The sequence below is a fragment of the Falco punctatus genome (genome assembly GCF_963210335.1).
Source record: "Falco punctatus genome assembly, chromosome: 4".
Lineage (NCBI taxonomy): Eukaryota > Metazoa > Chordata > Aves > Falconiformes > Falconidae > Falco > Falco punctatus.
The window spans coordinates 67,904,414-67,930,646 of NC_137583.1; the positions used below are offsets into that span (position 1 = coordinate 67,904,414).

Consider the following 26,233-nt stretch of genomic DNA (forward strand, 5'->3'; position numbering starts at 1 on the left):
TCCTGAAACTTAGTAATTAACTGCTTAATTTCAGGTTTCCTCAAATATGTGTTTATAATTCCACTGTGCACATGTGACACAAAGCAATAAGGCTTTGAACTGGTTAACTTGAGAAATACCTTTCCAAGTCCGGTTAGGACAAAACTTAAAACCTCACATCCATTTTCCGGAGTCTTCCTAAAGCCCCTGCTTTGCCCTGATGTTTTCACAGACGACTGCGGGCATGTCTCCCACACCTATTTGGTTCATGCCCAGCAGCTCTGCAGAACCTATCGCCTTTCTTCCAAACGGATCTGGTCTGCAGGGCACTGACTTAAATAGTGTGTGATGCCACATGTGCCATAAAGACGCATGACAAAGTGATTCACATGCTGCCTACAGATTTTCCACAATCTCTTTGTATTGTAGGGCTTGTAGTCATTCATATCATTTGGAGGAACTCTTGGAATAATGATTTGGCATCTGTAACTGTTTTTTCCATTTCTGTCATTAAAACTGCTTTCAGAGCCATGCTGAAATTGCAACAAAAGACTTTCCCACATCGCAAATCACCATAGTACTTGGTGTGCACTATATCAATAAAAAGATTAGCTTACTTATAGGAAAAGGATGACAAAGTCCACAATTGTCCAAGCCATGAGAAAAATGAGGTTCTGTTTCAACTAAACCAGCTAGTAACAATGTCGCATTTTAACCCTCGGCTCCTCAGGTACAGTACAAGGCTCACAAGTGTATTTTATCTTACGTGCAGCGTTAAATTAGTGCCATTAACCTTGTAGGTCAGCCCTTTGAAGTCCAGCAGGCATTTTGCTATTGATTTCCATGGAGCCGGGATTTCATATTTATTTCCACTTACTGTTTATTTCAAAGCATCAGGAAAATTTTCTGCTCAGAAGCCCTGAAAAGGAATGTGAAACAGAAGGATGTGGGAAGAGGGATTTCTCCCTTGGTGTGAATGCAGCATCTTCCAGTACTCCCAACTGACAGCAATCTATACGGACTCTGAGACAGCCCTACAGGGACCAGCAGAAGTATTTAAAATACTTACAGAAATCAATTTTAATGGCTTTCCAGGAGTGGAGAGAGAAAGCGACAGGCAGACACATGAGTTGAAGAAAACAGAAATGGTGCTGGGGGAGGGCAGAAGGGACTAGAGTTAAACCTAGAATCATGCTGCACTGAAAAGATGGAGCAACTCCCATACAGATCCCCTTCCAAATCCAGGGTTTTAAGGTTCATCAGAACAAAAATTGACTGAGCCAGGTAGAGGAATTTGAGAGAGAGGTAATTCATATTCTGTTCCCATACACTGGAAACGAAAAAGCACCAGGTTCTCTGATTTTATGAGTTAATCATTTTAAGAAGCGCCAAGAGTTGATAGCAAATTTCCAAAAGGCCTGGCTTCTGTCATGAGGAAATCATATTCTGTAAAAAGAGAAGCAGCTAGCGATAAAAAAAAAAAGTATCAAGAGTGGGGAAAAGATACCTGACCAGGGACTGGTGACAGTGAAGTGTACACTAAGGAGCTACCAGTGCAGGGTTTTCCCAGACTGCAGAATGGGAGGACCCCAGCAAACCACGGGGCTATGGACATGGTTACTAACATGTGAGAACGAGCCCCTTTACTGAAACAGGGCACAGCAAGCACAGGGCAAGAAGATGTCTCTTTCCAGTGGAGAGTTTCCAATCTAATCATACCTTTGTGTATCACTTAATCCAAAAGACTCTACTCAAAATGCTCAGGGGCTGGACTACATGGCCTTTGAGGGTCCCTTCTAACCCAAACCATGCTGTGATTCCATGATCATACTGGAGGCCAAGAAGTCACACTGCCCCTACATAAGTCCTATCCAACCGAGCATGTTAAACAGCAGTTCCAACCAACTCAAAGAAGTCACACAAATTCTTGTTTTTGAATATAATAAGGGAAAGACCTGTTTCTATTGAGCATGTAAGAAGCCTTACAGGATGCTCAAGAGGGTTTGCATAATGTCTTCTATTTCTCCTAAAGGAAAACAATTTTTTCAGCCCTTTTTCTCTGGTATTTCCATAGCCCCTGGGCTCATTTTTAATTTGTAACTGAGGACTTGAATTTGCTGGGAAGGGTCAAAATAGAAATTCTTATTCCTCTGCGCATTTCCTTCCAGGCAGCCTACACAAACCCAAGTGCTATTCATTGTTTTAATGAGAAGAAAAAGGAACGGCGTTTCAGCTACCCGTGGGGGGTCCTCACTGTGTATCAAAATGCACTGCATGGCATCAGGCCCTCAGGTTCCCTGTTTTTTGTTTAGAAATGTGAATATGACTTTTTTTTTGAAGGAGTAGTGCCCCACTGCAGGGACAGATCAGAAGAAGCCCAAAGCTCACAGAGCAATCACCGCTGTTGAAGAGGAACCTGGGGCTGTCCCTTTTCCCAGCTGCCTGATGCAATTCAGGATCTGATTGTCTGAAGTCCCCAATCTCTCAGTCATGAACTAAGTCAAAGCAAACTGCTTTGCAAATATGTAGTACAGTCTGATGCCAAACGCTAGAAAATCAAGGTTCTGGCATCTCTGGAAGGTGCTCCAAATTCAGCAGACAGTCTCTCACCTGAGCCTCTGTGTCTTAGCTTACCAGCTGGAAAACGAGGCTTTCCCCCACCAGGGGATCATTTTGTTCAATCCAAATCAAAACACCTTGTGCATATGTATAATTTTCATTTAAGTAGGAAAGTATAGGCAAATGCAGTCTTTCAAGTTCATATTTAACATGGCAAAATGGAATAGCTTCAGTTTTCCTCTTACCTTTTTTCTTGCAGAAGCTAGTGAATTTTTCCATGTCCTGAAAATGCATTGCAAAGAAGTAATTACACATCATAAACATATAAATTAATACTGCAGGTAACATTTTTACACTGTGCTTCTTAACGTTGATTTTTTTAGCAAGGCACCTTCTAGAAAAAGCAATAAAATACAACCATCGGACTCCATCCTTGTGACACTAGTGCAGTCTCCAGTGACAGCTGGATGTGGCACGTGGATTTCAGCTGCCTGAGAAAACGTGAAGATGTCCTATGAATGATGATGCTGAGCAATCTTTCTTTTGTTTCTTGAGGGAAATGTGCCACAGCCTACTTCAGCCAGGGCTTGACCTCTTCTGCTCCAGGCTGCCTTTTCCCCAGCTGTCTCCTGGAGTGTCTGCTGACCACAGCCCTGCTTCCCAGGACCCCACAGCAGCATCTGTCTGCCTGATTTGCCATCCCAGCATCTCCCATCCAGGCCTCCTTTCCCCATCTCTGTTTTCCTGCAATTTCTCCTCTTACCCAGCTATCTTAACTTGTCCCTAACTGGTCCCTTTAAAGGCAGGGTTTAGCACATCCCTAAAAAAAACCCACAGAGCTGACTCTGAGGTGCAGAGTAGTGAAACTCAGGAAAGCAAAAGAAGGGGAAAGCAAATGGTTATGGGGACAACAGTGAAAATGCAGAAGGGGGCAGCCCATGTCTCTCCTAAGGCAGAGGGTGAGTACAACAACCGACATGAGACCTATGTCCTGAGAAAGTCCAGGTCTGGCTGTTGTCCAGGGACACATTGTAGCAGCTATACCCACAGCAGAAGAACACCCAAAGAAAATAATTGCTGTGTGCCATTGCTGTCCTTTCCTGAAATCCTTCATTCTCCTGGGGACGCATACAAGGTCTTGTGTTCTCTCTGCACCATGTGGCCTGTCCAGCTTTCAGAGTCATGCTCAACATGAGGACAGGTTTGTCCCTCTGCTGGATCATAGCTGTCTCAGTAGCAACCACATTGCATTGGATTCCTTTCCCTCTTTTGGGGGCTTCCCCACACCAGGCAGCACCGCTTCTGGGGTAGGATGCTGTGAGCAGGGGCAGCCCGGGGCAGGGTTGCGGGCGTGAGGGAGAATGCAAAGGTCCAGGAGAGCTGGGTACCACTGCAGCGTGGTGGTATGGCACAGGGGCACTGGAGTCTCAAACAAAAAGTTAGTGGTTTGGAGTTTGTTTGCTTGTTCTTTCAAGGAGCAAAGGAATAATTTTTTTTCCACAAAAAAAATTTATTATTTGGTTTTGAAGAGACAATTCTTTTAGAGACAGGAAACCAGCCTGAGGCAGGCACCAGCAGGGAAAATTTCTGCACCAGCAGTTACAGTTATAGCCATGACAAACAGCCCTGCAATTAGGACCAGGAGGCGTCTAAACAGGCAAGTACCTGCAGTGCTGACTTAAGAGGCAGAATCTACCCACTCCCAGCCAGGCCTCACCAGGGTTTGCTATCAGCCCTGCTCTTACCACTGTTTGACTGGGTTTATTTCTTCCCTCCCGCCTCATGTTTACCTTCTCAGGGGCTTTTTAAGGGGGTTTATCAATGGCTTTTTTGCAAAGTCAGATGAATTATGTCAATCAGTTCCCCTGCCTAGCTATTTAGTTACATTTTTTAAATATTCCACTGGTTTTGTTAGACATGATCAGTTTTCCATTTAGCTATAATGCATATAACCCTTCTGTAAAAGTGGAATTCACCGATGCTCTTTTACTTCTCAGTTAGCAAGTTTTTCTGCATTGGCAGCATGTGAGCATGCACACTTTGGCAGGGTTCAGTGCATACAGTGATGAGGGCATTGTCAATACCTAGGCAAATTAATAATGTAGCACCAAAGAGGAACACAAGTCAGTTAATATTAATGCTAATATCAAAAGTGTCTAGAGCAGCAGACAAGAAATTTTTTCTCTTTGTCAGGAATAAAGGGAGATCAGCAAGGGCCATGTATATAGATCACAGAGCTTGGCTTTAAAAACACGAAATAATTTGGAAAAAAACATTCTACTTCCTCTTCTTTAAAGAAATCAATGCTAGTTGTCTCTTTTTGACTTAGTAAAGAAACTAGAGATATGCCCCTAAACCAGGGCTGTCAATTTCTGCTGACAGACCTTGATGAATATAATTACAGAGCACCTAACCCGAGCAGCAGCTGAGGGGGAGAAGTAAAAATGAAAACCTAATATTGGAAAGAATTGATCAGCCTCCTTGCCTTTTCTCTCTGGAGCCTGCTCAAAGCTCATTTATTGGAAAGACTGATGGCAGCACGGAGACTGTGGGACTAGTCCGGGCTTGCTGTGCAATGCACTTAAATGATTAGGGAATATTGGACACCTTGGCTGGAGTCGGCTGTTTGTCCTCCCGTCGCGGCGCTGGCTGCCAGCCGTGCATCAGGGCAGCCCCGGCCGCGCCACTGAGTGCTGCTGATGGCGCGGGAGCCTCCCTGATCGATAGCCCCGTTCCTCCGCTGCCCTGGCTAAGAGCTGAAGAGACTAGTTGGTGCATATGTGATGACTAGAATTTAATTATATATCAGATTGATTTTCAATTACAACTTCAAGGAGCTGCCTGCCAGGATTTCAAGTTCGTGAGAAAGGCCCTGCGTCTCCTTTCTGAATTCTTTTCTCCCCATTTTCCTGCGCTATGTGGAAAATTTTACAGACTCTCTACCTTTAGCTCTCTGTCTGGGGATAAGCAGCTTCAAAGTTTCCACTAATAATGAGAAGATCAGCTCTATCTGAGACTGAACCTATTCAAAGCTGGAAGAGGAACTTTAAAGATGTGATATAAAATGAAAAGGTCTACTTATAATGGTGATTTTTTTTTCTTTAATGTAAGTTTCACAGTGCTGACTTAAGAGGCAGAATCTACCTTCAAATGGAGTTTTTTTGACATTGGGCATAGCACCAAAGGGGTCTGAATTCAATCCAGTCAGTAGAAATGGGAATGTGTGAGTAATAAAACATTCTCATTTTATAAACCCATCTAAACTAGGTCCTGGATGAAACTGGGAATATTCGGCATACGAGAGCAACTGAGTAGATCAGAAGCCAAAAGTTTTCATGAAACCCTCCTAGATCAGTTTTGTTTCTTTTATGGGTGTTCTTATGGCTGTTAACATCAGATATTTTAATAAGACCTTCAATCAACTACAATCAGTATGTGAACTGTATACTGAGTAGCTGCGTGAAAAATTGAGCTGGAGGTCAGGGGAAAAAAAATATCAGTTAAATTTCAGTGCTGGGTCTGTTCTGCTTACTCCAAGTTAGGGAGACAAAACCTGCCAATAAACTCACACAGAAGTATTTTTAAATTATATTAAATGGAAATCTTCAGAAAACACAAACTTTTGAGTGGACTTAAAAAATGTTTTAGTATGGACAGAAAAAAAAACCACAACAACTGAGCAAATTAATAAAGAGCAGGAAAACAGCAGCAAGTAAAGGTTTTAGACTTATGTTTGCTGGGACTGGGAGTGGTTTTGCTCATGGTGTGGGTAAATGTATGTGACACAGCCATCTCCATGTGCACTGGCATGTGAGCTCCATCAGTCAGGACAGTGAATATGACTGAGAAGAGAGCAGCAACCCCGTCTTCCCCAAGAGCTGGAGGACCGCAGCCCCCTTGCCTGCAGGCATGGCCACTTGGCCCACTTGGCCAGCTAACCTGTCTGCCCCATACATGCACAGCAATACCAGGTAAATGCAAAACACCTTTTAGAAGATACACTGCTATATATGTATAAATAGGTATATGCTGTACAGAGTAATAAATTAGTCCTGAGTTCTCTAGCAAACCCTCTGATTTTTATAGAACAAAATTTTAACCTGTTATTTCCAGGAAGCTGTAGAGATATAACTAACAGTAAGAGAAGGTGAAGACATGCTTTACTAAATCTATAAACTGCTAAATATATGCATTGTCCAGATCCTTTTGATGAGCAGTGTTGCTGTAATGTATTCCTATTTCAATGTTTTTCATTTTCTGAAAAATGCATGGAAATCTTGACAACGTCATGTATAAATTCCAGCCTTTTCCTCCTATCCAGTCACAAGCCAGCCGCTCTCCTGAGACGTCCTATCTCCAATGCAGATATGGTTCATGTTGACAGTTTTGAACCTGCCACATGGCTCCCCCTCCATGCTTTCATGATAATAATTATTTTATTTACTATATTTCCCCCCCCCCCATTACCTTCTTTCCAAAAAGAATAGTCCTAGCTTAATTACTGTCACCATTTCAAGCTTTTAATTACCCTTCTTTCCCTTTCACCTATGTTTTTTAGTTCTATTCTATCCTTTTTGATCAGTGGGAGAACAGGTTTGCGCATGATGTTTATGATCCAGGCACACCTTGTATTTATAATATTTGATGTTGGCAATTCCTGGTTTTTCATCTGTTCCCTTCCTAATAATTCCCAGCATTCTGTATACCTCTTGTGACTGTTTTCATCCATGAAGTTGATGTTTAGATAAAACTGCTTACTGGAACTAACTTTCCTATGGATTATAGAATAATAGAAGAGCTCAGGTTGGATTTTGGAAGGCCATCAAACCCAACAGCCTGCTTAAAGCCATTAGATACTGGGAGACTCCCAAAGCCATCTCTTCTCCAAGCAAGACAGGCCCCAACCTCCAGCCTCTCCTTGCAGGGCAAGTACTCCAGCCGCGACCATCCTGGTGGCCCTCCACTGGACTCACAGCTACCAAAGCCTTTTTATACTGGGGGCCCAAAACTGGAAACAGTGTTCCAGGTGTCGTCTAATAAGTACAGGGGAAGCCTCACTTTCTTCAGGCTGCTGGCTATGCTGCTCTAGCTATTTGTACAGTTGTTTACACAGCCCAGTCTCCTGCGCATGTCTTTTCACTTGTCAGGAATACAAAGTTCAACTGTCACTTTGTCACCCAGTCCCTCAGCACTGTGAGATCCCTCTGCACCTTGCCAGTCGAGTTTGCTTTCTCTATGACCGTGTCAGTCAACATCAGCCTCAGCCCATTTCTCCAGATTGTTTCTGAATATATTGATGCACTATGAATCAGGTACCATGACAGTCTAATAACAGAATTTATCCTATTTCAATGTCTGGCAACAGAAGCAGCCATACCTTCAGCCAGAAAGCACTATTTCAGCTTCAGTCTTTCAAAAGCCTCAGCATCCTTCAAACTATTTACCATGTTCTCCATCCCTACTGACAGCATTTTTGTTTTAAAGTGGGCCGAGCCAGCACACAGAGCTTGCCTCTGTGGGCAGCCCCATTGCAACCACGGGGAAGCTTACAATAACCAGCATTATAGCCGGTGGTAGATGCACACAGGATGGGGTCTTCAGCACTCAGTCTTTTAGGGCTTAAGTTACAGTAGCGACACAGCACCTGAGTAGGGAAGGCATGAACAATAGAACATCTTGTCTGTGTCTGGGCTTCTGAACACCGCCAAGATCAGGTACACAAAGTTCACCTAATCAACAGAGTGCATCTGTAGAGCCAACGCATGTGGCTGTAACAGATACTGGCCCTTTATGTGAAGGTGAGAAAATTTCTCAGTAGGGAGGTTGGGCTGTCACCGTCACCGCATCAGAAGTCTCTGTTACCACATTTGCTTCTCTTTCTCAGATTTCCCTTGAAAGCTCAATTGTGCCTTTGACATGGGGATGCTAGAACGAAAATGGAAATGTCCAGTGTTTAGAGGCAGAGGTCGCTTGAATACTCTCAGGAGCTAAGTGAGACAAAAGGAAAATATAAATTACTCTCTACTATGAGATTAAGAGCACTTCATGATTCAGATTTTGTTCTCCTGAGGACTAGACTCCCCCTTCTAGCCAGGATTTCCTGAGAAGGGCACAGCACAGGGACTGCAGCATCAGTGCAGCAGCATCCTTCCCAAGGGAGAGTCCCATTCAGCATTTCACTTGTTAGAATATTTTCTCAGACAATCAAAAATCAAGGATTAAGAGAAAGGATTTTCACAGAGAAACAAGCCCCTGGCAGAGTAGGCAGCAGGATGGTTTTGTACCTTATCAAATAGAGGACAAACCCAAGACACATCCTGAGCACTGCTGTGTTTAGTCCTCCAAAAAAGAGCAGCCCTACAGTACCAGCACCACACATGTATAAGCAGAACAAAGTTAGTCTTAAGGATCAAAAGGAATTAGAAGCAGGTCAAAATCAGAAACATTTATATTTAAATCCTCATGGGTCATGCCTGTTTGCTGCTGAGAGGCTGCTGGGGTGTAAAATGGTCAGATTGCCTTTTTGCCTACAAGACCAGGCTTCGGAGGCTGCCTGCACTTTGGAAGCAGGGTCCCAGATTCCACAGCTTTTCATAGCCACCTTTTCTTTTGTCTTACAACACATTGCCAATAATCACGTCTGCTGAGCCTAGTGTTCAGTGCAGTAAAACAAAGTGTGTTTGAAAAGATGTTGGTTGGCTTTTCCTCCAAGAGGACTGTTCAGTGCTCTTCAAGGCAACTGCTAGAAACTCCTGTGGTGAGAGAAGATCCAGTTTGAAGATGTGGACAGTGCAGTTACACACATCCAGCTAATGCCAGCTGGTTTATCTTGTCTTAAGTCTCCTGAGCCTCCTCAGTCTAGAATGAACCAGATCAGACCCATCATGTTAGTGTGTTTGCTAGTTGCCTGATGTAGACAGGCTCAGCCATGTTCTTATCTCAAAGGAGAGTGGTCAGTGCACTGCCAGAGTGTCACCTGCTGGAAGCAGAACATTCTGTTCCTGTTTGGTGGTTTCCCCTCCAATGCCAAAGCCCTCCTTCATTTTCGAGATCTTAGGCTTGCCTCATTTTCTGAGCCCCCAGGCACACATTTTTCCAGTCCTTCTGCCCCATGTCTATTCCCTGATCTGCTCTTTCATTACTTCTTTTGCTTCTTCAATTATCACCTTTCTGAACCTGAATCTCAAAACATAATTTCCATTTCTCCACTTACCAGAAAAAGAACCATTTCTCATTACACATTTCCCACTTCTACCACAGTTCACTCTTCTTGTCTTGACTTAGCTTATATTTAATCTTTCTGTAATGTACAAAACTTTCTCCCACTGCCCAAATTTATGTTACCCCCAATTTTTCCTGTCTACTACACTTCTCATTGTCAATTTTTCCTCTGGCTACTTTATAGGGAGGGTGCTATATAAAACATTTATTGTGCTGTATCCTAGGGAACTGGCTGGGTTTAGTGTTATCAGTGGCATTATTAGAATGAACAATATTATAAGGAGGTTTGATGGGAATTACAGAAGCCAGGTTACAGGTCTGCTCACATCAAAGAGGGAGACAGAGAGCTTATAGCGTGGGGAAGGAACAGATGACCGCATCCTAAAAGCCTCATAAAGGATTTCTCTTTAGCCTTATGTAATCTGAAATAATAATAGGTCCTTATAACCCAAACCTTTCTGTCTCTCCTACAGGCTAATGAAAATTTTCATGTGCCTCTTGCCACCTTTTACATTCAGGCTACAGAACGAATATTTCCAGAACCACTTTTTTCACTTTGTTTTCTCCCCTTATTTACCTGAAGCCACTGTATAACCCAGCAAATACGGTCCGCATGTGCTAGTCACACCACACTGAGTATTATCAAGAGAAGATAATATATGGCTTAAAAGAGGCAACGTCACTAAGTAGCATTAGCAAAGCTGTGACACCAGATTTCCAAGGACAGATTTGGAAAATCAATCTGAAATTCTCAAGCAATGACTGGCATAACTGAACAGAAGCCTGCCTTGAGGAAGAACAAAGTAGTAGTGCACTCACTGCAGCTGAAAATCTGTAATGACAATAAGCTAAGACCAAATTTGACACTGTTCTCTGCGTGCATCAGATACTTGGATCTGTGTGCAGAACCTTGCAGGTTCTGGTCCTGTGGGTTCCCTTTGAAGCTGGAAAGGAATAAGATTCTCCTCTATTCCATGAAAACAATCCTGTTTCATATCAACTCCAGGGACTTAGCCTGCTCATTGCACCCTGAGGGACTGTAAACCAGGGGTCCTTCCCCACTGGTGCCATGGCCCCAGGGCTTCCCATCCAGCCCTGCCAACAGGCTGCCAAGCTGCCAGGTGAAAAGCCTGCAGGAAAGCAAGAAGGCCTCTCCAGCAGCTGTTTTCTGAGCCTTTCTACCTTTCTATATTACTATTTTTACTGCAGGAGGCCCAGAGCTGGGAATCAAGAGCCCATATGGAGCTCAATCACATAGTAAATGTGTTGCCATCATGGCTGGAGGGGAACAGCCTGAAAAACTGACACGAGTGCACTTAGAAAAGCAAACAAAATTACCCCTTCTGTTTTTAAGAAGTCCTGCAATTTTTTAGACTGATTCATGATTTTCTTGCGAGAGACTGAATTATTTGGGAAGGAGACAGTCATACCGTCTAGCACTGGGCAGCCAATAGCCCTGCCTTGAAACACCCTTGGAGAGACTGCTCTTCTTTGACTGTATAGGGAAATTTGGCTCCTTAGAGTGCCCTGAATCATCCTGTAATTAACTGTCTGCAATGAGGATTGCAAAAACGCATGTGATGTTGGAATATTTGCATCTGACAAAGCTGGTATGAGTATGGATCTGAGGAGACTCTCTGCTTTAAGAAATTCACCATTCACCAGTGCACTGCTGTAACTAAATTTTGTTGGTGAAGAGGCAGTGGGCATCAACCAAAGCCATTTTGCCAATAGGTATATGCCCAAATGAAGTATATCATCCCAGAAAAGTACTTTCATGCATGCATAACAGAGTCTGTGTTCTGGATTTCTTCATATAAAAATGCCCCCAAAATAAAAAACTCAGTTAACACCACTGTCAGGTACAATGTCTCAAGCTTAACGTCTGAAGATGGGCAGAGATGTCCCATGAGCCAACTTCAGGAATTGCATTGCACTATCCTGTTTTACCAAAAGCCTGTTACCTGACATCTGTTTAACAAAGAGGTTTCAGAAAAAAGATTGAAAACGGGTCAGTTTCTTATATGCCACAGCCTCAAATTCAGAGGGTAAAAAAATCATGACAGTTTAGTGACATGGCAAATTTTGAGGCAAGACTTGAAACCACTTTTGTGACTGACCATTTGTATATCTCTGTTTTATGTGTGGGCTGCAAAGAAGTGTAACTGCTTGCAGAGAAGTGACGTGTCAGAGCTGAGAGTTGTACCCAGGCTTCTCCAGACCCTAACTGGACCCTTCTTCTCTTTTGTCTGATACAAGGGATACTTTCGGGTTTGGGAGTCAGTTACTTCCAATAAATTACTTGGTGGGGAAGGAGGGAGGATTGTGGGCTTGTAGGCTTAGCCACAATCATACAATAATAAATATATATATATATATCTAGAGAACAGCAATAGATACCCAGCTTCAAATCCTACCCTGAGGAAGTGGCACTAGAAACTGTCAGAAGTGACTGGGATCTGGTGGCAGCTGAAAGTTCCAAGGAAGGAAGACAGAAGAACTAGGAGAGATAGTATAGCGTAGCTGGCTCCAGTCCTGGATAGCAGCTTCCATGGGAGGTTAGAAGCTTTTTTGCTTCCAGGGAAGAGCTGTTAAAATTAACATTAGACATTTGAAAACTTTAAGATCCACCACAGTGGCAAAATACCATTTTTACTTTTTGATATTGTTCCTTACATTGATTTATGATGAGTTACCACAAAGAATCTTGGCCATTGAAAGTCTATTTACTGTTCATGCAAGACAAACCCCTAACAGTAACGCAGTTTTTCTAAAGCCAAATTCAGCCATTAGCCTGAAGGAGACCATCAATGTGAACCAAATGAATTCTCTGCCCATGAGTTTCAATAAGTTTGGGTTTTTTTCTTTTAAAAAGTTCTTAAAAAAGAAGTTATTTTAGGAAATAAGTGCAAAATAAGTTTTATGTAAAACTGAGAGGTGGACATTTACGGTTCATTTCTGGGTGAACTTTTCTTTCTCCTGCCTTAACCATTTTATTTTTTTTTTTGGTAGAAAACAGAAAGGTAAATAAGAGCACTGTCACAATCAGACAGAAGAGCTGGAAATCTGAAACTTTGTCTACAGAGCCCAAACACCAGCCATGATTCATGTTCCACTGATGCTGCACACACTGGAAGCTGGGATGAGCACCAGCCTCTGGCACGCAGCAGTTGGTCTGGGGGGAGAGCAGAGATGTTGCAGATGAGTAGACTCCACCCAAGGGCACACACTGGAAATATAATGAAGAAATGAGCAATGCGCATTAAAGTGTACAAGCCATCTTCGTTCTTAGGAGCAATTTGTGTTGTAGGAAAAAGCAAAATCATCGTCTGTAACAAAGCATCTCAGTTTTGTTGGGCTGGGTTATTAATGGGTGAGTGGTTTTACTTCGGTGGGCTCTGGTCAATTATTGCTACATTCATGAAGTGGGTTTTGGGCACAGGAGAGCTGGAGAGGAGAGGATTCCCTAATCTTTGCTATCTTGTGTATTTTACAGGATATTGAACACAGGCTATGCCCCATTTTATAGCTATATCTAGCCATGTCTATAAGGATTGTGCTCCTGATCCTCATCCCCATACGGAAGCTCCTGAGGGTCAGAGCCCTCACCTCTAGCATAAGCTGGATTGAAATGTTTCCATTTAAAACTGGAAAGGTTTTTATAGAGAGCAGCTCTATAATTTAAAAAAAAAAAAAACAAATACTTGAAAACTCTCCCTTTCCCTAACAGAATACGTCACCTCTTCATGCTTCCCTGCAATAGGGATCTCCAGCTGGACATCATTCCTCACAGTATGTGGTGGAGAGGTTTCCCTGTGATGCAGGACCTTCTCTTGTAAAGGAATTTTCTGCACACTCCTCACACTCCTTTTTTGAAAATAAGCTCTGGTCCAATCTCACACCCACTGGAACCAAGCAGAACCACACAAGGCAGACTGCAGGCTTTGAATCAAAAGCACAAAAAACACCTCACTCTTTTTCCCTGGCTCTATGACTCCCTTCTGCAATTTCTTTTCCAAAACAGAAGGAGGGAATCCCACAGCATGTAGCTGTGACTCGCCTTTTCCTTTCCCTCTTCTCCACTGAGGTCAGGAAATAAAGTAGCCTGAAGCAGTGCTTGTCCCACACATGCTGATGCATCACAGAGCAGCCTGAGGCAGGATGAGCCTCTGCAGCTCCTGCATGGCTGCCCTCCCTCGATGCGCGAGCAGGACCAACAGGACCCATTGCAGCATCCTCTGCCGAGGCTCTGAAACAGATACCTACACCATGAAAGGGAAACTCTATCACATCACCGATGCAGCATCTTTTCCTGCTCCAGCATCAGGGAGGACCCTGGTAGGAAACCTCCCAGGCAGCTCTGTGTCACAGACACATTTTTCTTGTGCTGATTTTCCCTTTCCTCTTCAGGCAGTTTGAGAGATGCTATTGCTGACATCGCTGCTGCAAGGCATCCCAGAACCCAGATTTTGCAGATCATTAAAATAGAAGAACTGAAAGTACATTTTTAAAGCCTTAGCACATCTGTCATTCAAGGACATAGAAAAGACTTCTTTGTAGAAAGATGGGAGAATTAAAAACCATAAATGCTAAGAGTCACAGCTGAATATTATTTCCATGACCCATTTTATACCGAGGCTAAATCTGTCTGCTTTAAACAACAGGAGATAAGCAAGCACCTCTCCTGAAACTGGTTATGCCTTTATTTATTGTTGCCGCAATGCTCGGGTGGGAGGCAGGGATGGTTTAGCAGGGATTAGCCCTCGGCTGCCGGCACTCCGTCCATCATTGCTGCGCATTGCTGGGGCGCTGGCAGGGATGGCCGCTCAGCCGCTCGGACCGCACCGCTGCAGGTACCTGTCCCGGGGGCACCTCACCGTCACCCGCTGCCGTGCTTTGTCCTCTTTTACTGTCAGAAATGACCCTTCTTGCTCTGCACTTACCATTAGTCTCTCGGGGAACTTTGACAGGGCCCGGGCTTACTCTGAAAGAGATAAAAGTGAAAAGGTCACACCTCTGGGTCAGAGGCTAAAAAGCAGATAAAACACCCTGTCTGCAGAAGCAAAATGCGAGGGAACTCAAGGCAGCTCCCAAGAAAGGGTAGCTTGCAGGCTGAACTCCAGTGGGATATAATCCTCTTCTTTTAGCAACTCTCCCCCCCCTTTTTTTTTTTCCCAACATGGGTTAACAAAATATATTTAAGCACAAAACAAAATAAACTCAAATGAAAAACCCAGCCTGCCTCCTCTCTGATGGCTGATTCAATGGAGACTTTTGCTCTGCAGGGTCATCTTTTCATCTCTTACTGAGGACAGAGGAAAAAGTATTTTTGAGCACAGGAAAGACAAAATCTGTATTAAATGTCTTCCTTTAACCAAACAGGGGCAACAGCTATTCTTCTGACTGGCGACTTTAAGAGGACTTGGAACAATAAATCAGAAAATGTCAGCTTTCAGTTAGGCTGGTTAATGAAGGGGAGAGTGGTAACTTGTGGGAGGGAAGAATAAACCATGAAAAGCAAAAACATAGATAATATAAAACATATGTAAATGAGGATCTGAGGAACCTCTTTAGTGTATTTAGCAAGAAACTGTTAGAATTTCTATAAGCAGAAAAAGACCAGCCAGAGTGAGCCAGATGCACACGAATGTGGACTTTTACTTATTGAGCCACAGACTGAGAGAAATTTTGTTCAGGTCCCTTTGGATCTGAACAAAGGAAAACAATTGTTCAGGTCAATTCTTCCAGGTGAATCAGAGCAAAAAGGGTGGCTAAGGTTTGCATGTGCACGTGTGAAGCAAGATCCCACAGCAGCTCTGCAGAAATGAGTGTGCCTGCACAGAACCTACAAATCTACATTTGCAGACAGCTCCAGTTGCTCAAACATTAACCTTAGGTGATCAAACTTTTACAGTTTCCCTTCTTTTAGTTCATATTTCTGCTGTGTGCTGCTACAAACAGATAATTCAGAGGGCACTGTATGAGGCTGGATGTTCTCTCCTGTGTGTACTGCTAGTGCCTAGTTTCACGTAACCCACAATCTGCCCTCTTCAGCTTTATGCCCACGGATCCAGGTCTGCCTCCCAGTAAAAACCGTGAAGGTTTTGCCATTGACTTTGCTTGATTTCCAACATTTCTCCCCTCCTTCAGTTGTTTTTTTTTTTCATTCAGCAGAGTTTAAAACCCTCCAACTTCTCTGCATAAGGCCAACACAAGGAAGGAGTGAGAAAATCCAGTTTTCATCTTAACCAGGGCAACTGCTGAGCCATTAGAAACTCATGGGGGTTTATGAGGCCCCAGAGCACCAGAGAAAGGCTGACATGCTATCGTATGCAGAAATGGAAAATTTGGGGAATGACCAACCAGTTTAACCTCAGCAAGATACTTGAACACAGTATTAAGCAACTGCCTTACAGCACATAGGAATAACTGATAAAAAGAACTGGTTAACTTGGATTTGTGAAGACGAAGAATGTCAAACCACAGTCTCTTCCACTGAGAGAGAAAATGTTTTACTGTCTGGAAAAGGATCCATAGGTTCAATTTTGAGTTTAATAATGTGTTTTCTGACATTTCCCTTGCTAAGGACATAGTTTTAAGCAAAAGTACTCCAAAATGGGTGCCCAGCTGGCTGAAAAACACAGTCAAGTAATAACATTCAGAACACCAGTATCCAACTAGGAAGTTGTACCTACCAGAGTACTGCATCTGCCTTCCAGGCTTTCATGTCCTAGCTTTTTGTTCTAACTTCCCCAAGTGTGCTGCTCACAGCTGTATATACCAAGAGCAATGGTTTAAACAAGAAATTAATAACATCACATTAGCCATCTCCGCTCCCTCCAGGTCTAAAGTCTGAAGGGATGAATCGTACTCCTGGCTTTTAAGGTATTTTCTGTGCATCTGTGCTGGGTGTCAGAGCAGAGCTGGCTCCCAGATGCCCAGCTTCCAGCTAAGCATTTCACAACACACAGGTAGCCCTTAGGGTAGATGCCATCAGACTGTGGAGACCACACCTAGGTTTCTCTGAACTCCTGTGACAGAGGAACTTAGAATAAGTCATAAGGAAGACTATAAGAGAGTAGGATGTAAATTGAGGTCTCCTAAATCACAGGCTATCCCTCAGCCATTGGACTTGGAGGGAAAAAATCTATCATTTTTAATATGGGGGAGAAAAGAAAAAAAAAAAAGGCAAGCAGAGATGTTTGTTAAAACATACTTTGCTGCAAACTTCATTGTTTGAGGTGGTAAAAGAAAGTTTATTTTCCAGGTGGTGAAATAGTCAGTCATGCTTTGAATGCATCTAGAATTAGCTAGCCAATAGATCTGTGCAGTTAAAAGCTGGATATGAGTTTTGTCTCACAATGATCAAAATACAAGTATCCAAACCAAGTGGCAGATAACACGTTGCATAAATCATTACATTAAACGATAAGCCCTCTGGGATTCATGTTCCACATACGGCTGATCATTAAACCTCTTTTAGGTCTTTTAAGGTTATTCTGAACTTAAATCAATACTTAGCTCAGCTCTGCTGCTGTCCTTCACTGAAGGCATCCAAAGGACACAATGCTTTTCTCAAACATGGGGAATCCTCACTCTGGTTTAAACTAAAAACTCTTCATTCTGATTTCTGGAATATTGGACTGTTCCAGGAAAGCTCCTGAAATGAGTTCAGCAAACAGTTGCTCAACTCCCTCCTTCCCTCCCCTTTAATCTCGGGTGCTGACCTGGCCATTCATTCCGTGTTTGCAGTGGTGAGCTCTGCAAACTGAGTTTCCATGGCAGCCCTAATCCATGAATAGGGCTGGCTCCATCGGTGGTCACTTAGGACAGGCTTTGTCCTCCCCATGTCCTGTCGGGGGCTGAATCAGGAGACAGACAACAAACGCCATCGGTAAACATGACCTAATGAGATGCCCCGCTCTGTGACAGGGCCTAGAAAGGGAACATGTGGGGATACCCGCCTCTTCTGGGATTTTCCACTGAGGTCTCCCAACAGTTTCCTGCCTCTTTTTATAGACTGTTTTATTTAAACTACATTTCTTGTCACTTTTCCTTTCTTCTTTTCTTTTTTAGGTCCAGATACAACTGAATGAGCCTGGCAAAACTATGGTCTGGTTTAGCGAGGGCTGTGCCCCAAGCTCTCTCTTTTCTGCAGGTGCCAGGTTGTCCTGACCCCCTCCGCGACCGCAGGACCCCCATGGCATGGAGCAGGTTTCCTCCAGGGACTGAGGTGTCCCTGCAGGGCTCCTGCAGGGCCGAGAGCAGGACCCTGTGCTTCCAGCCTGTTCCTCCTCCGGGTGTTAAACAGCATGCTGATCCCCTGCTACAAACCCTTCCCCAGCTGGCGCTAGAAGCTGCCTAGAGGGCTTCTGCAAACGAATTGAACAAAAATTAAACTCTACAGGTTCCCCAAATAGTGCATAACTTCTTTCATTTTATGCTGAATAATCACAGTCAATTCATCTGGGCATTAATGCGATTGCTTGCGAAACCGGCTATGAGGATGACAGCCAAACTTTTCCAGAAGATTAGGCTTTTCAAGCTGCTAAGCCATTAGGAGAAAATAATACCACATAAAAATATCCCTGAAATACACTGAAGCAGACAAGCTGTGTATTTTGAGTATATGTTCTACACGTTCTTTAAAGTATAATTTTAACTCTGTTCCTCCAAGATTTTTTTCCTTTGCTCTGGGGCGTGAAAGTCTTGCTATCCATCTTCTTTTAACTCGTTACGTGAGGCACAGCACCAAAGGTAGACGTGCTGGGCACCATGTACATACATCTGGCCTTTATGCGCTGTCAGTCACTTCTGCAGTGTTGGGTGGGACTCAGCCTGTTACTTAAGGTCTGATTTCAACTGTTTGCCCTAACGTAACGCAGAACAGTTGTCACAAAAATGCTGATCATTATCTTAACTTACTGCAAATACATTTTGGAGAGTACAGAGGGCTGAGTCCTGTAGTCCTTATTTTGGGAAAACTCCCACCGCCTCCACATAGTTGATGTTTTACCCACAATTAGCAGCTACAGTCGATGTATTTATAGGAATTCCTCTGAAATCGAAAACACAGGCAGACTAATGGGATATAAAAGAAAGAGAAAGGAAGTGACTTTGGCCATGGAATGCTTCCACCCCATGTAACAGAGGTTGGACAGCTAAAGGACCCCTGGCTCAATGCCCTATCAATTACCTTAATCCCAACCCGAAGAGGAATGATACTAAACACTCCACAAAAATGCTTCCAAACATTGCCACAGCAAAAAGGAAAAGCATTAACCCTGCCTTCCCAGGCATGGCTTTAGTATTGGACACATTGCATTTTACATGGAGAAACACATGAACATGAAAGACATATCCTCCAGTGAAAAAATTGCACAACCTCTCAGAATGAACAGAATTAATCGTAGGGAATAATTATAGCTCTAAACAAGAATATTTATGACATTACATAAACACCATTAAAACAAACTGAAAGGCAATAATTTTTAGAAAGAGGAAAGGAGGAAGTGAGGCAGGGGGGACGAAAACCAATCAAAGTTTATAGTTGAAAAGATAAAAGCTCTCATGTGTCAATCATCTTGGAAAGTGTTGCTTCAGCCATCACTTCTGCCTTGTTTACTTCCCTTAATAAAACAGGGAAAGAATTTTGTTTATAAAGTTAGCCAATACTTGGAGTTTAAAGCATTTTTCTTAAAAGGGATTCTTTCTTTCAAAAAGGATTTCTTCTTTCAAAAGCAAGAAGAAATGTGGAAAATTTCTTTCCAAAATGTTTTAACTTTTCAAGAAAAAACATTTCAAGTCATTATCATGCCAGCAACCCTCTTTTCTTCCTCCCTCCCTTTTTTCCCTTTTTCCTGAGGCAGGGAAGGATGAAGGGAAGAGAGAGTTTTCCTTTCTCGTTACTGAATGACAAAAATTAACACAACTGTATTTTTGTATTTTGAAAAAATATAATGAAACTGTTGCAAAGAAAAGCATTTGGAAATTTTCTTTTGCAGTATACTTGTAGCATTTTTCTAACCAATTATAGTTATTAGAGCTGGGGCAATAGCTTGCTATGCCTTTTACACTCCAGGTCTTATTCTGAAAATCTGGAGCTCAAAAGTTGCCCTGGGCAGTGTCAGTCAGGGCTGAGCCTCCAAGGTCTCTATTGCCCCCCAGAAGACTGAGAGCTCGAATGCCTGACAGAGACTGGGGGGGACCTTTGCCAGCCCAGGAATGGCCTGGCAGCTCCACTTCAGGAGTGGTGGTGTTACACTCCCTCGGGTTTGGTTAGACACGTCGCTGGTGGAAGCAGTGCCTACATGTACCACAGGCACATGAAAGTGGTTTAGAATTGCTCTGTGAAAAGAAAGCTTTTTGGTCAAAATGTTGTTTCCTTCATTTTCTATTCAGACTTGGGCATACTCCAGCATCAAGAAAAGGATGGGAACAGAGAGCATTCAGAGCCATAAAAAGCACTATTACCTCTTTTAAAATTCCCTCTTTCAAGACCTGGCTCCTGGGAAGTGCAGCCCGACCTGCTCTGGTACTGGCTGCTGCCTCAAAAATGGATATGGGGCTTTCATGACCCAGGCGAGGAGCTGGGGATCTCAGCAGGCCGAGCAGGTGCCTGCAGTGAGGAGATGTCTGTGGACATTTCATGGGCTGGAATTCAACTGGAGTGAGCTGCTAGAGACACACCTGCATTTGAAAGCTGGGTGCACCTTTGCAAGGGCAGCAGGATTTTTTTTAAAGGGGGTACCACAGCTACACCCTCCACACAAGCGTAAAACTGCTCTCAGCTGGCCACAAGCTGCAGGATCAATATCAAGCCTGTGATTTGTACACAAATACTGCAATCTAATTGATACACATGGGCAACAGATATGCTTTTGCAAATCAGCTACGATTACCAGGATCCCTTGCAGGACTCAATAAACAACGTCTGGCTTCGGGGCCACAGAACACACACACGGCTACGCAAACCTCCCAAACAATTTTCCACTCTGCCACCCAGGCTCCATCAGCCAAAAGCTTGTAAAAGAGCGTGCGACAACACAAACAGCTCGGGTTTAGCTGAAAGCCCAAAGTACAAACACTCATCTAGCCCAGCACAGTCTGCATCCAATTCCCGGTCTACCATAGGGAAATGTTTCACTTTCCAGGTTTATTCTTCAGTACCCTTAGAAACAAGAAGAGATTCCCTTTCTCCCCTTACCCAGGCACAATCCATCCTCCCCTCCGCCTCCTCAGAGCTGAAAGCACTTGAGTCTCATGGCCAAGCGTGGCTGGTCAGATGCGAAATCACATGCTGCAGCTTCCCTTTCCGATTTCCCTGGTGCCATGCACTTCCCCACTACCCTGATTTACTCATCGAGGTGTTGGGGAGAGTTTGCTCTGCTAACTTCAGGAGTCAGGCAGCATTTCCTGAACCAGAATGATGGTTTAAGTAAGGTCCTTCCACTGACCTCCCCGTGACACCATGCTCATGAATAACCAGGTCTGTCGCTGCCCCTCATGCTTAATTTTCTCTGAGGAAATCTTCTGTTAAGGGGCAACAGTTTTCCATTTCAGTGTACAGCACTACCCAGCTGCTTGTTATTTCACTTGGCTGAGCCTGACAAGCTAATGGTATGTTTGATTTGCACTACCAGTTCCTGCTAGAGACATCATAACTTTTATTACAGACGTGGTTCTTGTTAGAGACTCAGTTGTCCACAGAAGAAAAAAAAAATGCACATTTATTTCAGTCAACTTACTGGTTAACTCATTATTTGCAAGCGCAGTGCTGGCATCTAGCACACAATCTGCTGCATTTCTTTATAGCATATTTCACTGTTGTTTATGCGGCAAATGGAGAGATCATTCTAGCTTTTCTTTTGATATGTGTTCTCTTTACTGTCCTAAATCCTTTGAGGATGATCATGTTTCTGATCACTACAACATTTGCTGTAAACTTTCTTAGACACTGTGCAGCTAAACTCAGTTGCAGTTGCCACGGGGGGGGAAAATGGATACAGGGAGAGGATAAGCAAGAATACATTTAATTGGACATAGTTCAGCATGTATTTTCTGCCTTGTTTTTCCTGCTCATATTGATAAAGATATCAGAGTGTCTAAGGAACTTACACATCTGCATTACTCTTACATTGTCAGAAGTATTGCGTGTGCCTCCATTAGTAAAACTAATGCATTACGCTTTGCTAGAATAAAAAGGCAAACCAAAAGGACTAAACTGCCACTGTCCTGCTTGTTTTCAGAACAGAAAATGGATATTTTAATGAGGAGACCACTTGGATTATGAATCCATTTCCTCATGACATCCTGCAATCCTTTCCTCCTTTCTGCATAGAGCCTCCACTGGGGACAGGGCAGTACCCTCCAGATCTGCCATCACACTGATCTGGAGCACCCCGATAGGAACACCTCTGTATCTCATGCTCAGCAACCCAGATGGAAGGAGCCCAAACCTAAGACTGCTTATGAAAACTTTGGCTGCACTTCCACTCCATCTCAGTTTAGTCACCGGTAAAGAAGGGATGGTATTCGCACGGATCACCAACACTGCAGCCTTGTGCAAAATATGCTTGGTTAAAATACAACATATACAAGCAAAAAATAAGTAGGCTCATACTGTTAGCTTTTCCTCGGAGCTAAGGTAAGTTAGTTACATGCAGGACTGCCAGTGCAAGATACCCATTTGCAGTATTATCAGGGATTGTTAGTTTCTCATGCAGAATTTTCTCTAATAAAGGCCCTTTAAAACTCCTGAACTCTTGATCTTCAGAACAGCCAGTCTGCAGAGCATTTCTTCCAGTCTTTGAAGTTGCAGCTCTCATAAAGCTGACCAGTGCTGTTTGTGGGGTTTGTTTTCTTTCCATATCTCTCCTTCTCCTTTAAGACCAGACAGAAGATGACATTATTAGCAGGCTGCTCACAAGCACCTAGTAGTTTAGGGGCAGGCTTTTTATTTCTGCTTTCAAGCAGAGATGAAAGATTGTAAAAACCTCTCTCTTTTTTTTTTTTTTTTTTCCTTAGGGAATTACAGCTCACAAAAGTTCTTATAACTCCTTACAGCAGCTATTTTACTACTCAGGGAGGATATTTACTAGGTCACTTTCTTCCTGCAGCAGGCCTCAGTGTTAATAAACGGTGTCTGTGAGTTACTTTATGCTCTTCATACTTTATTTTGATCTAGCTGTGTGTTTAAGGAGCTAAAGAGAGTGTGTCTTGATGAACTACTTACACCAGAGTTTGCTCTAGGCCAAAATGTAGAGAGGGCTTTCTTCTGGGTTTTTTTAAAGTTTTTGTAGGTACGTTGAAATCTGAAAAATGGGGCGAGCTGCCAAGGTTGCTCTGTGAGTCTGTTAGCTTCTGCTCACTCAGCATTAACATCTGTCTTCACTAAAGTGTTACTGGACCCCCGGTACACTACACGGAGTGAGCTCCAGAGGCGCTTATAGAAAGCAGAGCTCAGGGAGGGGGGAGACCCACGTCCCCCAAGCCCCCAACTAGTAGCACTTTTTCAGTCAAATGATGGCACAGCTTTACTCCAGAAGGCTCTGTCCCAGATCCGCATGCTGGTGAAACATAATTCCAAAGACAAGCACGGGGGAGAGATGGGGAGATTGTGCTGAGAAGAACCAGTACCTGGATGCTCCCCCTCAGACTTTTGTCCCATTCAGAAGGTGACATAAATTACAGCAAAGATTTCTTTCTCTTTCCAAACAAGAAGTCAGATGATTTTAGTATATAGTTCAAACTCAAAGTGTAATACCCCTGGAGGCCAGTTACCCCTAAGCCCTCAAATGAGGCACAGTCATTACAACATCAAGCTCAGCGCTAACACACCCAAAGCAAGGCAGTACCGCATGCCTCTCTGGTGAGGTTGCACAATATCTTTGTACCTAGTTAACATCTATGTGTCCCTCCTATAAAGAAACCAATTCTGGATAAATGTAAATACATGAGTCTTACTCAGCCCCTTTCAGGTTCTATCAAGGGGGTGTGGGGAAAGCCAAATAACCCACCCCCCACCCCACCCCCAGTGCTTGGTTTGAGTCTCACATGAGACTTGGGTGCTCTCAGTGAGGCTGAGCTCATAGGTAACATCCAGCAAGTCAGTGAACTTGGGATCATATCCCTGAGGTGAGAGCAGCATCCTGCTCTGCAATCTATGCAAAACCAAACAAGCTGCCTGGTAAACAGCAGTGCACTTCTGAAGGCACGTCTTTGGCATATGTACCATCCCATTTTAAAAAGTAAGGTCCAGCTTTCTATGAGCTGACAAATTTCCAGGTTTTCCTTTGTGTACTGTGTTTTACATGGCCGCCATACAATCAGCAGCTCCTGGATTTGTGGATTTATTGGCTGTGACCAGACACAGGCTAAGTAAGTAAACAGATTAATATGTATTAACATACTGCATTCGTTCAAAGTTCAGAACTTGTGCACACATGTGAAGGTGGTATTTATCCATGGTTGTTACTGAGGAAGCTGATTAAAAACAGGATCATGCAAAGTAAGCAGTGCAGTAAAAAGACAGCATTAAAACATTTTTTGACTAAAATATCCAGAATAATGGTTACCTGATTTAATGGCTCATCAAACTATAGCTCTCACATAATCTTCAAGGGTTTGGTGGTTTTATGTTGTAACTTGTAGCTGACGCTGCAAGTGAGAGTTCTTATGAAATTATTTCTGTATTGTTACCCATAAAAACCATCCTTATGAGAAGTTAGAATGCTTCCTCTACAAAAGACAAAGGAAGAGAAACGACAGTCATATATTGGCCACTTCCTAATGAAAAAGAGGCCTCAAAACAGAGACAGGGACTTACAATTATAGCACCTTTTTTTTTAATTTTTTAGCTTGTAGTCTTGAAAAGTTTGGATATTTTTTGTCTAAATATAGTGGGACAGTAAGTTAACTAAGCCCCCATTTTATAATAGCAATAAAAAGCTCCAGGTGTGTGTTAACACTTTCAGAGCTGTGGGTGTTAAGCACAGCGGTATGAGCTGCCACCTCCCCCCCCCCCGCCCCACCCACCCCCCACACACACCCCCCACACCCCCCCGCCCAGCAAGGCTGAGCAAAACCCTTGGCCGGGCTCCCTGCAGGGAAACCGTGCTCCCAGCCCAGTTGCCAGAACAACACAAAGATGCATGGCCGAGGCTAAAGAGGGGGCGACTTTTTAATGTTTGCCCCCCAAAAAACTCCAGGGTTTATTAAGTAATTTTAAATCCAAAACCTGGAATGAATCAGGAATGTGGCAGTTTTTACAGCAGGGGATATCCTGGGAGACTCCCCTTGCAGCAGCTGCCTGCCCCCCAGCTCTCAGTCTGAGGAAGAGATGCCTTACAGCCTGTGCGGCATGAGCCACCACTGAAACCCTGCCGCTGAGGAAGAAGACTCAATCTTCATCGGGAAAGTGACAAAAAGGATTTTTTTGTTGAAAATGTTTGTGAAAAGATTTTTCCAGCAGCCTCTCAGCTACTCTCCAGTCCAAGTGCTCTGGGATGTGATGATCAAATTTTTCACTTCAGATCTTAAAAAAAAACCCGGCTACTTGTTTTAGTGCCTAAGCAGCAGCTTAGATCACTTGAGAATTTAGTGCTTAGACTTGTACTAGATGTTTTATGTGACACTTGCTTTTCAAGACCTGTGATTAAGCTGTCCTCATACCCATCAAGCAGCTTTTCAACTGGACAGTCTCTTGCGGGGTGGAAATCCTCACCATTAGCACAGGCATTTTAAGCAAAGCATTTGCTGATGTTGTTCTGCTTCTCTTCTCAGCCCAGACCAAACTTTGCATCTCCGTTATGGGACTTATGCCTGAATTTTTAAGCCAGGTTAGTGATTTAGAATGTTCACTGTCAGGTCTGCTAAAAAGCCTATTTACCAGAGAGCAGCATCCTTGATTTCTCTCAGTCTGGGTCTGATTTGACTGCAGCTTTTCCATACCTTACATAAGTATCTTTGCAACCTAGAGGTTAATCAGTGCCTTGTCCTCACTTACAGCCCTCCAAAATATCTAACTTACTACAACACACCACCAAGTCAACAAAGAGATGGAGGAAAACACATCTCAGATGTGCCAAGCACTTCCCGGGGATCTGAGAGGATCTGAGACCAGATGAGAATCTGAAAGTGGGTCTCCCTTTCCCAGTACAGGTGGATACAGTACAGAGCAGCAGGCAGGCAGCCCAGCCCTGGAAACTGTGCCCTGTGCTGTTTGCCATGCAAAGTCAGAGGCACCAAGCACGCCCCAAGCCTGCCAGCTGGCTCACGCTCCACAAGCAAGGTAAGGCATGGCCAGGTAGGCAAAGGCTTCTCTGGATTTCCCTGCAGGCTGGTGATGTCTGGAGCAGGGTGGGGTACCAGTGGAAATGGAGATGCTGTAGGGGCTTTAAGCATCTGCAGGACTGGACAAAGCTGAACGTGGGTCTCCTGGGATCTGGCTGTTGAGATGAAGCGCTTGTGGTGG

At 43.6% G+C, this 26,233-nt stretch overlaps 1 long non-coding RNA gene across 1 annotated transcript in view; it reads left to right on the forward strand.

Annotated features, from left to right (window-relative positions):
• The window catches only part of LOC308063274, a 52,703-nt gene extending 26,702 nt beyond the window's left edge, over positions 1-26,001 (forward strand). The window contains exons 2-3 of the long non-coding RNA XR_013927908.1: positions 1-24,138; positions 25,921-26,001. The exon at positions 1-24,138 is cut by the window's left edge and continues 25,308 nt beyond it. This is a non-coding gene — a long non-coding RNA (uncharacterized lncRNA). The remainder of the gene's footprint in view (positions 24,139-25,920) is intronic.
• The last annotated feature ends 232 nt before the right edge of the window (positions 26,002-26,233 follow it).